The sequence below is a fragment of the Elephantulus edwardii genome, unplaced genomic scaffold (assembly GCF_000299155.1).
Source record: "Elephantulus edwardii isolate Elephantulus edwardi_28Jun2011 unplaced genomic scaffold, EleEdw1.0 scaffold00158, whole genome shotgun sequence".
Classification (NCBI taxonomy): domain Eukaryota; kingdom Metazoa; phylum Chordata; class Mammalia; order Macroscelidea; family Macroscelididae; genus Elephantulus; species Elephantulus edwardii.
In genome coordinates, this window is record NW_006399908.1 from 3,948,309 (window position 1) to 3,962,491 (window position 14,183).

Here is a 14,183-nt window from a genome sequence, read left to right on the forward strand (position 1 = left end):
ACACACACACAGAAAATAAAAATTTTAAAAAAACCAAAAACAAATAATTGAGAAGACCATGACCTGGGTTAGGTGCACCTTTGTCTCTAAACTGACATCATTGCTCTTCAGCAGTCAGGAGAGTTCTATGACAGTTGATTTTCCCAATGCAATTAATCTTTTGATTCCCTGACTAGCGTATGAATGAACTATTTTATCTTGATTTTCTTCACCTTAGAGGGCTACTTCTATGCTCTCTTTGATGGCTTTTGTTGCAATCTCAATGAATCTGTGCTCACCAGGTGTCTCCCTCTAAGATGATTTCCCAGTCAGAAGAATCCTCCACTTTTTTTTCCTTTTCATAGCAGCTGTCAAGATTTGGGTGATTGGCAGAACACAATATTCTTGCAGATGTAGACATTAGCCTTGAGCAGGAAGGCCCAACCATTATAGTAACGCCTTTATCATAGAATAATGTAGGTAGAAATGTTAGGAACTGAAGACATTTCCTACTGTTATATGCTATTTATCACTTGAAACAAGAAGTAGTTTGCTTCCATCACAGGAGTGACTGTTCTGCAAACCTTTGAATGTACTATAATGTCACTTTCCAGGCCTCACTGTCCCCAGTAATTCTGAGTGGGCTCTGCTACCATATATCCTTTGATCTCCTTTCTGTTTGGGCACTCAATTTGAGGAAGAGAAAGAGAATGGTAAATAGGGGATGGAGAGAAGTTTCTAGTAGTGCCTGCTTTTATTCCAAGGAAAGGCTGCATCCTCTCAGCTATCCCTTACCTTCCTCATTCCTACTCCTAACATCGGCTGCCTCTCTCTCAAGAAAGGGAATTCAACTGCAGAGAAATACTTTTTTTTTTTTGAGAAAGACTTTTTTTTTTTTTACCTAGAGGAATTAATTAGCTCACATAATCATCTATTAACTTATTTATTTGCGGTTCATATGCGGTCTTAAGAAACTCTCTTTATGGTGATTATCGTTGGAGGAGGAAATATTCCTAAATTTAATTTCAGTTTTTCTTTTCCCTGGTCCTCTTATGATTTGGAATCCCCCTTCCTTTCCAAAATGGTCCACATTTGAAATCTTATTTTGCGGAAGACACTACTTAGAAGGTATATCTGATATTTCCTTCAAAGTATGGCTTCTTCCTTTGTGTATTGTTACTGATATTCATATTTCTTAGAGCTCTTATTTTAATCATGGTGGCCTAGTGGCAAGAAGCTGTGCTGTGGTTCCAAAGGCACCCAGTTTGAGGCCACCAGCTGCTCCACGGGAGAAGGATGGGCAATTTGCACCCATGCAAATAACTGCTGTTGAAAAGCCACTGGTGGGTCAGCTACAGGTCGGTTCCAACACAACACAACACAGCACCACACCACAACACACTACAATACAACACAACAACAGTACACATTAAAGGAGGAGAAAGATCGTCAGTAAGCTCATCAGAAAAATTAAGAAGAAGGATGTAAGGTAAGGAACTTGAATTGGGAAAAATTCCCATGTTTTCTTGGTCATTAATAATGTTTCCTCCCACCCTTTTCTCTGCCTTGGGTCTCCAGAAATTCTTAAGAAGCACTAGGCTTTTCTCACATGTAAATCATGGGGTTTTTATGTAATGACCCGGGTTGTTGGAGTGGCAGAAATAACTTGTGTATGTAGTCATTTGTCCAAGAAAAATGAAAACATGTGGAGTGGTATGGCCTCAGTTTGTAGTCTGGAGCTAAGGTCCAGCAGACCCACAACCTGGAAACAGGATCACTCTAGCCAAACTCAAGACCTGTTCATAATATAAATTAAAATTTATGTTGTAAGATTCTAATTATGGAATTATTGTAACAGATCTTTAATGTACTATGCTTCTCTTCTATTTCTTTCTCATGTGAAACAACGTAACTCCTTCACTTTTGAGTCCACCTTCTGTGACTCACTTGGGGCACAGGGAAGAGTCGAATTTTTTCTTTTTCTTTTTAGAACTTGTGTCTCAAGATTGTGTTAGAAACATGGCAGAACAAAAGATTTTGGCAAAGCATTTTACTTTTGCACAAGGTTGCTTGGGCAGTCTGCATTTTACTTCTGCCCAAGGTTGCTAAGTCTGACCATCAAACACCCCAGCTGCAGTCCACTTGGGTTTTTATCCTTAACCCAAAAGTTAAGGCTGTGTCATACCCTATTGGTCAAAAGTTTCAACCTCGCAGTCTCGTCCCTACCCAGTGTACTTATTTTTGCTTGAAAGGAGAGGGCTTGAAAGGAGGAGGCTAGGGCTTGAGGAAGTATAGAATGTCTTTGTTTCAGAGGATGATAGCACAGTAGGAACTGTCTTTGATTGGTTCACAAGAAGAATACAAGGACAAGGGAGTTTCTTCTAGTAATTTTCAGAAAACGGTTCTTATTTTAGCTTTAACTCCGTTTGTAACCTCTAAAGAGAAGTCACATATGTTTTTCTTTCTTACAGGCGAAGTGGGGGGGAAAGGTGCACTCTCTCGTAGGATATAACTCATTGTGATCCTGAGGTGATAGAGAAGAAAATGTTGTATTTATGTATGTTGGCTATCTCAGAGAACTGAATCACTCCTTCTACTACTGTTTTCTGATATTAAAATAGAAATGATAACTGGCACTTCTCAGGTGCAGATGCTACAGCAAATAGGCCAGTGAGTGTACTGGTTCATTTTAGTCCTCTGGAAGGTTGCCTTTGTGTCCCTTCACCCAGGTAAACACTTGAACATAACATGGTTCACTTAACTAGATTTGGTTCCAAAAAGAATCTTAGCTATAGACATAGTTACGCATTTCAGTGGTTTATAAGATCAGTGTGTGGCAATTTCTAGTTTTCACTTTAGAATTTTTCTATTAGAAAGAGAACAAAGCATGTGTTAAAGATGACTGGCGAATCACAAAAGTGGCCTTGTTGTTGGTTGCCTATGACTCATAGCAACCCTATGAACAATGGCTCTGCACCTTGCTCTGTCCTGAGCCAAACTCACCATCTTTGACACACATTATTACAGGCACTGTGTCAAGCCATCTCATCCAGGATCTTCCTCTCCTGCACGGACCCTCTACCCTTCCACGTATGATGTACTTCTCCAAGGACTGGTACCTCCTGGCAATATGCCCCAAATACGTGAGATGGAGCTTAAAAATCCTTGCCTCCAAGGAGCAAAGTGGTTTTACCTTCTCTAGGACATATTTATTTGTTCTCTTGGCAGTCCTTGATATGTTTGGCACTCTAATTCCAGAACCACAAATCAAAGGCCTCAATTCTTCATCTGCCATTATTAATTGTCCAGCTCTCAGGTCCATAACAAGAAATTGACTTGGATCAGGCACACCTTAATCTCTAGACTGATATAGTTGGTTTTTAGTATTCTGGAGAGGTCCTTAAAGTAGATTTTCCCAATACCACTTATCTTTTGATTTCCTGACTGTTGCTGCTGGTCGGTGGTGTTGATTGTGGATGCAAGCAAGATAAAATCATTAACAAGCTCTCCCCTCCCCCATCTAACATCATGCTGTCTATTGACCTGGTGATGAGGATCTTTGTTTTCTTGATGTTGAATATTGAAGGCTGCAGTCCATTATCTTCTATAACAAACATTTCAAATCCTTCTCAATTTCAGCGAGGAAGGTTGTGTATAACACAGGTTGTTGATGAATCTTCCTCCAATCCTGATGCCACATTCTTCTTCATAAAATCCAGCTTCTCAAATGATCTGTGCAGCATATAGTTTCAAAAGGTTAAGAGAAAGGGTGCAGTTTTTAGGATGTATAATTTGGCAAGACAAGATTATAAATTGGTCACATGTATTAAAACCCATATTGTTCTATTTTTTTCTACACCATAACTAACAGCAGTAACATTCTGGAGCCTACAAAACGGCTCTTTGATTCTACTTCTGCCATACACCTCAAGGGCATAGATGAACATAGAGGTCGTCATCCTGCATCCTGGAGCTACAGGTACTGGGTTTGCATCACAGCCTTCCCACCATCCCCTGATGTACTTGAGAGACTTTGACTAAATTATGAGACCTCTTGATGCTTCAATTTCCTCATTGAGTAATAACATTATATTTCTCTTAGGATTTGACAATTAAGTTGATTATGCACCTAAATATCAGGAACAGTGTGTTAATGGTGAAAACACTCAGTTTGATGTTAACTGTTTTTATTAATTCTCTCTGAGCTCTAGATTTTTTTTTCTAGATTTTTTTAAAGGGCCAGGTAAGAGAAATGAATGAAAATGCCTCATAACATGGTAAGAACGACACCAATATGGTAGACTTATTTCTAGTAAAATATCTGCGTTAGTTTGATTTGTGTCCCCAAAATAGATGTGCTACAATCTTAACCTCTGGCATCTGGTGAATGTGCCTGGATTTTAAAACAGCGTATTTTCAAACTTATTCATATTAGAGTAGAATGGGCTCTAAGTCCATATCACAAAAGTGCTTTTACAACAAAGAGCCACAGAGATTCAGCAAGATTACACCCATGTGAAGGCAGAGAGTGAATTTGTGCCCCCATCAGTGAAGAAATACCTGACGTATTACTGAAATAAATACATAAAAATGTGGAAGTGGCACGTGGCACTGAAATTAGACAACAGAGAGATGCAACAAGAATTCTGTGGGGCTTGAAAGGAAAAAAAAATCTAGGTTGTCTTGAATAGATTGTTAAAAAAGAAACAACCAAGATGCTTCTGGTAGGATTTTAGATGAAAAGAATGATCATGCTACTGGACACTATATAGGGAGACTATACCCATGAGAAGTAAGGTTCCCTATAATTGAGGCCTTTGTGAGCATTAAGAATAGCAAGTAAGATGATCATTTCAAGTTGTTCTCTGTGCAGAGCTGAAATGAGACATCACTGTTTAGAGTTTTTCAACTAAAATATATTGTATAAAACAGATATTTGTTAGTGGTAATACAGGGCATGAGGAAGAGGAATTTCCCATACTTGAGATCAAATATGGAGAAATAAGACAAAAACCAACAGAATGAGAGCCAAGAATGGAAAGACTGAGCAGACAATTGAAACAAGTGGTAATAGACAACCTCTAAGACATTATTGAGGAATGCTGGTGGTGCAATGGTTAAATATTTACTGTTATCTGAAGAGTTAATTATACATACTCACCCTCACCCTGTGGTTTCATAGGAGAAAGTCCTGGGATTCTGCCTCTATAGAGATTATGTTGTTGTTTAATGCCGTCGAGTCGTAGACGACTCATAGCGACCCTATGAACGAACAGCCTGAGCACTGTTCGCACATAGAGTTTCCGGAGGCAAGCCATTTTGGAAGTGGATGCCGCTCCTGTAGCCAAGAAAATTCAATGAGTTAGCTTTATTCTGTCATATGGGATATGATCAATCAATATAGCCTTGAGGGCAAATAACAACACAAAACCAGTAGCAGCATCAACCTCCTTTTATGCTAGAAAATTCGCTCTATCAATAAATGATTTGAGTCTAGTCCATGATAGACTAAGAGATGGCAGCTTGGCAAGAGAAGAATGCCAATCTCCTCTACTGAGGATTATAGCTTAGAAAACTTAATGGAGGGCTGTGATGAGTCAGAATGGACTTGCTGGTGATGATTTTGGTTTTTGTTGTTCTATTTGCTTTGGATTTTTTTTTATGACTATGGTGTTTATTAGTGAAGTCAAAAGACTATTAATTCTGGTGGGCAACAGTATACAATCACTCATGCAGGACAGCTTCTAAATTGTGCTCGCAGCTACCTCAGCCTTCGGCCTTGTGGCTTTAGACCAGTATTACAAAGCTCTTTGTCTTGCCAATTATGGCATTCTCTGCCCCACCCCTTCCCTTTTCTTTTTTTCAATAAGTTATTATAGCCCTGATAGCACATTATTAGAAAATCTAGTATTTCCGCATCCTACCTTCTTTCTCTGTTCTTCCAAGTAACTCAAGGGGCCATGTCTGATCTTGCGGGAATTAGTTTTGTTTTGTGGATGTTGGTGATGAAGACAATTCCCCTTTGTGAAGTTAACAGAGGTCAGATGTGGCCCTTTCCATGCCATTCTCTTTGTGTAGTGATTGAGTGGGTTATTTTTATTTGCTAAATCTGGAGATCTTAGTTTGAGGATGAGCTAAGAGTTTTTGCTAAAGGAAGAGTCTCAGACTGCTTAACCCTTGGGGTGTTTGTTGTTTTTTGTTTTGTTTTTTAAGGCTAGCATAGTTTGATTTGAAAATGTACCATCAAGTCAGAATCAACTCATAGTTGACAGATGGGCAATCTTTGTGTGATTTATAGCCTTTTTAAAGGTATGTTGTTTTTACGATCTGTTGAGTCATAAATGACTCATAGCTGACCTTCTGGTGGATTTTCAGAGCCAGTAAATTGCACAAAAGGAGATGGGTTATTTTTCTCCCATCGAGCATCTTGTGGATTTGAACCACGTACCTTTGAGTTGGCAGTACAGCATATTACCAATAGGACAGCAGAACTCCCTTTGGAGATATGTTGTTGTTATGTGCCATTGAGTGGAGGGCAACTCATAGTGCCCCTATGACCAACAGATCTGAACCTTGTCTTATCCTGTGCCATTCTTACAATCTCTGACACATTTGAGCCCATTGTTGCAGTCACTGTGTTAATCCATCTCATTGGGAATCTTCTTTTCTTTTGCCAACCTTACGCTTTTCCAAGCGTGATGTTATTCTCCAAGGAATAGCTTATCCAAGCAACATGCCTAAAGTATGTGAGATGAAGCTTTGCCGTCCTTGACTCTAACAAGCATTCTGGCTGCACTTTCCCCAAGACGTTTATGTTTGTTTTTTTGGTAGTCAGTGAGATATTCAGTAATCTTTTCCAATACCACAGCTCAAAGGCATCAATTCTTCTTCTCTTATATTTATTTATTGTCTAGCTTTCATATGCCTAGCAATGATTGAATAGACCATGGCCAGAATCAAGTTCACCTTAGTCTTCAACTGTCTTAGTCTTAGACTTCGACTTAGTCTTAGACTGACATCGTTTGAGAGGTTTCTTTTAGCAGATTTGCCCAATGTAATATATCCCTTGATCTCTTGATGACTGGTATGAAGTGTGCTGATTGTGGATTCAAGTAATTTGAAGTTGTTGACAGTTTCAACCTTTTCTCCATCTATCATGATGTTGCCTATCAGTCCAGTGGTAAGAACTTTTGTTTTCTTGGTGTTGACGTGCAATCACTACTGAAGGCTGAAGTCTTTGATCTTCTGCAGCAAGTATTTCAAGTCCTCTTCACTTTTAAGCATAACATAACATAACATAACATAACATAACATAACATAACATAACATAACATAACATAACATCCGAGGAACACGATTTATTTGAATATATATTTTAATGTGCCATCAAGTCAGAGCCACGTCATAGTTGACAGATGGGCAATCTCTTTTTGCATGATTTAGTAGTCATCTGCACAACACATGTTGATGAGTCTTCCTCTGATCCTGATCCCACATTTTTCTTCACAAAATAGCCCAGCTTTTCAAATGATTCGGTCAGTGTACAGTTTGAAGAGGCATTGAGAAAAGATACAATTCTGATGCACACCTTTCCTAATATTAAACCATGCAGAGTGCTCATAATCTGTTTGGATAGCAGCTTCTTGGTGTAGATATGGGTTTAATATGAGTATAATTAAGAGTTCTAGGATTCCCATTCTTCTCATTTTTAGCTATAATTTCTTGTGATCTACAGAGTCAAAGACCTTTTCATAATAAGTAAAATACAAATATTCTTTGCTTTCAGGTAGGATCTATATCTGACATCCCTGGTGCTATGGCCTCTTTTAAATCCAGCTTGAACTTCTTGAAGTTCTCTCTTAATGCAATGTTCTACCCATATTTTGGATGATCTTTAGCAATATTTTGTTTTCATGTGATGTTAATGATATTGTTCATTAATTTCTATCTTCTGTTGGATCCTCTTTCTTGGGAATGGGAACAAGTATCGATCTTGTTCAATGAGTCATCCAAGTAACTGCCCTTCAGATTTCCTGACATAAACTGATGAACTCATCCAGGGCTCAATAAATTATAAAAATGAAAGAATTTGCGGGAATTCAGGAAAAACATATATAAGATTATTTGTGTTTTCTGCATTTTGTACTTAACGATTAATTTTAACTTCTTCGATCATATATTTAATAAACTTTCTTGAACATCTACTAGACAGAAGAATCTACCAAAAGAAGAACTGATGCATTTGAAAGGTGGTGTTGGAGAAAGTACTGAATATCTTATAGACCTCAAAAAGAGTAAACAAATATATCTTGGACAATTACAACCAGGATGCTCCTTAGAGGCAAGGATGATGAAAAATCATCTCACGTACTGTGGTCAGGAGGGTTCAGTCTTTCAAGGAAGACATCGTACTCCTTGTTCTGCCCTGGAAATGACGATTCAGCTGTGAAGCATTCTACTTTTTTATTACCAAAATATTACCTATTTGCTTTGCTCCACATCCCACCTGGGATTCCTTTTCCTTAGTTGCTAGCATAATGAAAAGATTAAGATCATACATTGCTGTTGTTAATGTGCTGTCAAGTCACCTGTGACTATATACAGCAGCTCTGAACTCTGCTCTGTCCTGAGCCAGTCTCACTGATTCCAACATATCTATCCTCATTGCCCCAGTTACTGTATCAATCCATTTCATCCAGGGTCTTCCTCTCCTGTGCTGTCCCTCTACCTTTCCAAGCATGATGTCTTTCTCCAAGGACAGGGCCCTCCAGGCCATGTGCCCAAAGAATGTGCTTCAAAATCCTAGCCTCCAAGGAGAATCTTGGTTTCACCCTCTCCAAGACAGAACTTTCTGTTTTCTTGGCAGTCCATGGTATGTTCAAGACTTTTCTTTAGCACTGCACAACTCAAAGGCATCAGTTCTTCTTCTGTCCTCCTTAGCCATTGTCCAGCTTTCTGGTGTATAGTAGGTAATTGTGAAGATCATAGCTTACATCAGGTTGCTCTTCAGCACTCTGGAGAGGTCTCTTACAGCAGATTTTCCCAATGCAATTTGACTTTTAATTCCCTGACTGTTGGTGCCAAGAGTGTTGATTGTGGAGCTAAGCAAGCTGCAATTGTTAACCTCAATCTCATCTCCATCCATCATGGTCCTGCCAGTTGGCCTAGTGCGAGAATCTTTGTCTTCTTGAAGTTGAGCTTCAATCCATATTGAGGCCTACAGTCCTTGACCTTCTGCACATTAAATTTTAATCTGTAGAAACTGGCATCGTTCCCTCCAATACCAAAATGTTTCATTTTATCTTATTTTTTTACTGGCAATTTTTGAAATGTGAAACATTCTTAAGTTTATCACCAAGTGCAAGTATAAAGAAGTTCATGTTTTCTGATCTTCATAAAGTTGTCCTTCACCTCCAACCACTTTAGTATGTCATTCCTACAGACAAGAACTTTCTAAAAAAAACAAAACCAAACAAACAAACAAACAAACAAAAAAAAAGAACTTTCTCATAGTCACAGATCAATTATCAAAATCAGGAAGTTAAGACTGACATACTATTAACAGTTATTTCTCAGATTCGAGTTGCATTCCTTCTATTCTTCCAATAATGTGTTTCTAGCAAAAGAAACCAGTTCAGAATCATGTGTCGCATTTAATTGTTAGCTTTCTTCATTCTCACTCAGTCTGGAATAGCTTCTGTCTTTCCTTGACTTTCAAGACACAGACCATGTTATTTTGGAGAACGCCTATCAATTTCAGTCTGTCTCTTGGTTTCTTATAATCCTATTCAGGTTGTGTATTTTTGGCAGAATATCTCAGAGTTGACTCTGTGTTCTTCTCATTACATCTTATCAGGTGCCACCTAATTTTTATTTGCTCAATGTCACTTTGAGCTCTTGAGTAATGTATTATCTGCCAGGCTTTTACCACAAAGATTCTTTCCCTCTTACAATTAGTATTTTTTGTGAAGATATTTTGTGATTCTGTTAATATTCTGTGTTTTTTTCAAAGTTTCATTTTGTACATTTGGACTCGTGATTTTTAAATTTAATAGATTATTCCTTTCATTATTTATTTGGATTTTGACATTGTCCTAATGAGGGTAATAGGAACTCCTTCAAGTCTAGAGCAAAGCCTTTTAACCCGTCTCCACATCTTTGTTGTGTATCATCGAGTCAGAACTGACCAATAGCTGACCCTGCAGTGAGTTTTCAGAGGCAGAAAATCACACAGGAGAAGAGAGTCTATCTTCCTTCTGCAGAGTAGCTGGTGGATTTGAACCATGGACCTTGGGTTAGTGGTGCAATTCCTTACTACTAAGTCACCAGAGACTCATTTTTCCAAGTGTAACAAATTCCCTAAACAGTTTGTGAACTTTCTATTAGCTTGTTAGCAAATGGTACTTGGTTATCTCTGAAAATGTTTGTTCATTTGAAGTACAGAAAACTTGACTGAATTATTGTAGTCAGACATTGAATCTGAGAGTATAATTTTGTTATGACCTCTACCAACATTTATTACCTAATAATTTTTATAGTATGTAATTAAATGGTTTTAATACCTTTTTTTTACTATCTGAGTACTATTAATTGATATCTCTTAATTATAATGCAGCCTACTACAGAATTACCAGCCTTGAATATATACTGCTTCCTGACCTTGGTGATATTTACAATATTTATGCACAAGTTTGATCTCAGTATTTTCAACCTATAACAGTAATATGGTTATGAAATAGAGTTAAAATTACATAAGTGGAATAAATGCAGCCTTTATTTCTCAGAATATTACTTGGAGCATCAAATAAATGAAAAATCCCTCTTAAATATGTCTCATGCCATTGAAGGAAGAGGATATGATGTTGGTGAAAGCACAATTGTTGAGTAAAATACATCTGGCCTTTGAAGAGCTCACTTCTCTGTTGATTTTCTATAGATAAAGATGTTTATTGTTCACACACTTGGGGAGATTTTTGAAAGAATGGTTTTTGCCCATTTGGTGAAACTCTGATAAATACTGACTTGTTCAGTGGAAGAGGTTACTTAGCCCTGCTTGTTGTGTGTGTTGTTACTGTTATGTGCCAGCAAGTCAACTATGAATCATGATTATGATTCTAATCCTGTGCACAATAGCTCTGAACCCTGCTTTATCCTGAGCCAATCTCACTGTCTCTGACATAACTCCTCTCATTATCCAGTCACTGAGTCAATCCATCTCATCTGAGATCTTCCTTTCTTGTGCTATTCCTCCACCCTTCTAAACATGATGTCCCCTCTCCAGAGACTGATTTTTTTTTTTAAATTTTTATTGGGAAAAACAAATTGGGGGTACAAGGAGGTGAGAGTTGGGGACAGAAGGGTGAGGATGGGCAGGGATGCAGTTGCAGAGCTGCAGAAATTGGTTGGTGGGGGGAGCAGGTGAAGGAAATGAAAGTGATCCAGTAGGGACCAGATGCTACAGGAAAATGACAAGCATTTTCCAATGGTAGTTAAATCAACTGTCTTACTGATTTGGGAACTGGATGCCGACTCTCTGACTTCTTCATGCTGAACAGGGGCGTTGATGTGAAGGGGGAAAGGGAGGACGCTTTATCACCTTACTGGTGATCTTGGGTTAAGGCTGCTTGCCTTCTTGTTCTATTAGAAGATATTTTCCTGTCATTTGCTCCCCTCTGGACTGCAAAGTGTTTTCCCAGGTGGGTCCAGTGGGGATGGCTGGTTGAACCCAGAGGCTCCGTCCTCCTTTGCTTCTTTAGCTGGCAGTTGTATTTCCTTTTTGGCACTGGCACTGGGTTGGGGGTCAGGTCTGAAGTAAAACTCAGTGGTAAGGTGACTTGTAGGAAAGGGAGCAAACCTAGAGAGAACAAACTTGTGAGTTACAAATAGAGGGGTTTTGGGGGTGTTGCTTTCAGGTTTACTGGGGGAGAGGGTGGCAGAAAGTAGCCTAGATAAAATTCTCTGGATACCCTAGGCATTTTTTTTCCTACCCAGGGGTCAGATGGCACAATCTGGGGACTGAGGAGCTCACCCTGAGGGCCGTGACAACTCGCCCTGAGCCGAGGGCTGAGGACAGCCTGCCCCGGGCAGAGGGCCGTGATGGCTCACCCCGAGCCGAGGGAGCAATATGCCCAAAATATTTGAGACAGAGCCTCAAAATCCTTTCCTCTAAGGAGAAGTTTGGTTTCTTCCTCTCTAGTACAGACCTGTTAATTCCCTTGGCAGCTTGTGATACCTTCAATATTCTTCTCCAGCACCACAACTCAAAGACATCAATTCTTCTTTTATTATATTTGGTCATTGTCGAGTCCTCTGATGCATAGCAAGTAATTTCTAAGACCATGGCCTGGATCAGGCACACCTTAGTCTTTAAACTGACAATGTGACTCTATCACTCTGGAGTGGTCTTACTCTGAAACAATAAAGAGTTCTTGTGGTATTGTGCATAAAGTATAAATAATAAAGTTTGACCAAAACCAACCAAAAACTGTCAAACAAAAGTTTATAGTTTCAAATCCACTAGCTGTTCCATGGGGAAAAAAATGGGGAATCTTCTCCTATAAAATTTACAGCTTTTGAAATCTAACGGAGACGTCCTATGCATTGAAATTGACTTGATGGTAATGAATTTATAGAAGCTTTATGAGGAGGAAAGTGGCATCAAAATTAGAGGGAGCCTTAGGAAATAATATTGCTTGCTGACAGCAAAGAAAAATTGATGCACCGACATACTTTGGACATGTTGTAAGGAGAGACAGGTCCTTAGAGAGGGACATCATGCTTGGCAGGGTAGAGGGACAACGCAGGAGGAGGGGAAGACCCTCTATGAGGTGGATTGATTCAGTGACTGGGGTAATCGGGATGGGTGTGTCAGAGGCAATGATATTGGCACAGGATAGAGCAGGGTTTAGGGCTGTTGTACATAGGGTCACTATGAGTTGCAAACGACTCGATGGCACATAGCAACAACAACAACAACAACTGATGAAAATCAAAGACTGCAGTCCTCAGACACCTTAACATACAAAAACCAAAACTCCTCACCACTGAACTGATAAACACAATCATGGTAAAGATTAAGGCTGTCAAGGATTTTGTTTTATTTGAATCCACAAACAAGTGACTGTAGAAGCAGCAGGAGAGCTATTAAAGGAAGTGTTGCATTCTGCTCCAAAGAACGTCTCTAAAATAACTAAAGAACCAGGATCTCCCTTTAGGATTGAAGTATCTGAACCACACTATCGTATTGTCTATCACCTCATGTTGTTGTTATTAAGTGCCATTGACAACTCATAGCGACCCTATGAACAAAAGACCCGAACACCTGTATAACTTTTCATCATTTCTCAATGTTCATAAAGGTTCCAGAGGCAAGTTATTTTGGAAGTGGATGCTACTCCTGCTTCCAGGCTTGTTTTAATCAGAGAGCTCCACCAAACACTGTTCACCATGGGTAACCACCATCACATTTGGCACATCAGTCTCACAGTGTTTAGCATCACAGCAACCACGAGTTACCTCTGTACAGCAAATGGACAGACCAGTACTATACCAATTAGAAAAATGTTTGACCAAAGACAATTAAAACAGGCCCGAAGGCTGTAGATTAAAATCACCTACCTTTGGCTTAGTAGCAGAACTTTGTATCCACTAGGCCAACAGAGCTCTCCCCATCACCTCATAGGCACATAAAAAAATGTGCAATGAATAAGGAATACTGAAGTAGAATTGATGCCTTTGAATTTTGGTGTTGGCAAGTAATAATGAGTATAGTATAGACTGTTGTTGTGTGCTGTTGGGTCAGAGCTGACCCATAGCTGACCCCATCCTTCTCCCAAGAAGCAACTAGTAGCCTTGGACTGCATGGCTTTAGGATTGCAGTGCAGCTTCTTGCCACTAGGCCACCAGAGCTTCCTTGGAAAATGGAACTTGGTTACAGAAATGACACCGGAGATCAAGAGATGGAATTTCTGTCTTTCAGTTATTTATTCACTACCATTAACTTTTTAAATAAACAGAAACAGAACTATACATATGAACCTTGCTTGACGGGTCACACAGGAATCAAATTGACCACATCTGTGGAAAGAATCGATAGAGAAGCTCAATAGCAGTAGTCTATACAAAGGCTATACGAAGAGGAATGTGGCATCAGGATTGGTGGAAGAATTATCAACAACCTGCGTTATGCAGATGACACAACCCTG